Genomic DNA, 2,654 nt, shown 5'->3' on the forward strand with positions numbered 1-2,654 from the left:
TGTGGGTGGTGGGTTGTAATGTTGGGGGGGTATTGTATGTGGGTTTTTTTACAGGCAAAAGAGCTGAACTTCTTGGGGCATGCCCCGCAAAGGGCCCTGTTCAGGGCTGGTAAGGTAAAAGAGCTTTGAACTTTAGTAATTTAGAATAGGGTAGGGCATTTTTTATTTTGGGGGTCTTTGTTATTTTATTCGGGGGCTTAGAGTAGGTGTAATTAGTTTAAAATTGTTGTAATATTTTTCTTATGTTTGTAATTATTTTTTTATTTTTTGTAACTTAGTTCTTTTTTATTTTTTGTACTTTAGTTAGTTTATTTCATTGTAGTTATTTGTAGGTATTGTATTTAATTAATGTATTGATAGTGTAGTGTTAGGTTTAATTGTAGGTAATTGTAGGTATTTTATTTAATTAATTTAATGATAGTATAGTGTTAGGTTTAATTGTAACTTAGGTTAGGATTTATTTTACAGGTAATTTTGTAATTATTTTAACTATTTTAGCTATTAAATAGTTCTTAACTATTTAATAGCTATTGTACCTGGTTAAAATAAATACAAAGTTACCAGTAAAATAAATATTAATCCTAAAATAGCTATAATATAATTATAATTTATATTGTAGCTATATTAGGATTTATTTTACAGGTAAGTATTTAGCTTTAATTAGGAATAATTTATTTAATAAGAGTTAATTAATTTCGTTAGATTTAAATTATATTTAAGTTAGGGGGGTGTTAGTGTTAGGGTTAGACTTAGCTTTAGGGGTTAATACATTTATTAGAATAGTGGTGAGCTCCGGTCGGCAGATTAGGGGTTAATAATTGAAGTTAGGTGTCGGCGATGTTAGGGAGGGCAGATTAGGGGTTAATACTATTTATTATAGGGTTAGTGAGGCGGATTAGGGGTTAATAACTTTATTATGATAGCGGTGCGGTCTGCTCGGCAGATTAGGGGTTAATAAGTGTAGGCAGGTGGAGGCGACGTTGTGGGGGGCAGATTAGGGGTTAATAAATATAATATAGGGGTCGGCGGTGTTAGGGGCAGCAGATTAGGGGTACATAAGGATAATGTAAGTAGCGGCGGTTTACGGAGCGGCAGATTAGGGGTTAAAAATAATATGCAGGGGTCAGCGATAGCGGGGGCGGCAGATTAGGGGTTAATAAGTGTAAGGCTAGGGGTGTTTAGACTCGGGGTACATGTTAGGGTGTTAGGTGCAGTCGTAGGAAGTGTTTCCCCATAGCAAACAATGGGGCTGCGTTAGGAGCTGAACGCGGCTTTTTTGCAGGTGTTAGGTTTTTTTTCAGCTCAAACAGCCCCATTGTTTCCTATGGGGGAATCGTGCACGAGCACGTTTTTGAGGCTGGCCGCGTCCGTAAGCAACTCTGGTATCGAGAGTTGAAGCTGCGTTAAATATGCTCTACTCTCCTTTTTTGGAGCCTAACGCAGCCATTGTGGACTCTCAATACCAGAGTTATTTTTATGGTGCGGCCAGAAAAAAAGCCGGCGTTAGCTACGCGGGTCCTTACCGACAAAACTCTAAATCTAGCCGTATGTTAGTTAGCTTCGGTGAGTAATCAGAAGAGCTCCTCTTGTTGCTTTCCACAATCAATGTGGCAGTTCTCCGGTAACTGCCACATTGATTGTGGAAAGCAACAAGAGGAACTCTTCTGATTACTCACCGAAGCAAGTCTTTAATTCCACCTTTTGCAATAAATTATTGCACCCACTTGCCTTGAAAGAATCCACCTACAAACAGGTATTTCCATCTGGCGGCATATATTTAACCGCACTGGATACACACCACGGAGAAATACCACTAAAGGATCAGCTACACTCCAGGAGGCGATCGGTCACTGACCGAAAGGAGAGAAAGACACCTAGCGGCATATACAACCGCACTGAATTTACATCAAGGAGAGACCCCACAGGATGAACCCCACAGGAAGACCAGCTACATTCCAATAGGCGACTGGTCACTGACCACAAAGAAGATCTTTTAGCGGCATATATTTAACTGCACTGAACCTATACCTCGGAGAGACCCCACAGGAGGAACAGCTGTACCATAAGTAGACGATCCGTCACTGACCGAAAGGAGCAGATACACCTAGCGGCACATATTTAACCGCATTGCCACGGAGAAACCCCACAGATGTTAACCTACATTTAGGTTTCAAGTCAGGTCAAACACCACTTAACAAGCGGTTAAATCCGGTTCACTCTAAGACAGCAGAGGAGTCTATACAGACATAGAGTCTGACCACCTCACACAAACGGTCACAGACCGATTCAGGACAGCTTTAATCAAAGTTTAAGAAACATAGTTTCATCAAACGGATACACTATAAGGTATCACAAATGTTTTTCACCAATAACCCTATATTAGCGTGTTAAACATCACATATATACTGTTGACAAATTTGAGTAACCAAGTCACGGAAATTATATATATTAGCGTGTTTAACGTCACATATATATTGTTGACAAATTTGAGTAACCAAGTCACAGAAATTATATATCAAGTATAAACAATTGCAACTTATAGAAAATCTGTTTTTATAGTAATTATGTAACATTTTATGTATACTTTTAATGTTTTAACAAAGTAGACCCATTTGTATACACTTAGCCGACACCGGTGTCAAGACAATTCTATA

Source organism: Bombina bombina, chromosome 7 (assembly GCF_027579735.1).
Source record: "Bombina bombina isolate aBomBom1 chromosome 7, aBomBom1.pri, whole genome shotgun sequence".
Taxonomy (NCBI): Eukaryota; Metazoa; Chordata; class Amphibia; order Anura; family Bombinatoridae; genus Bombina; species Bombina bombina.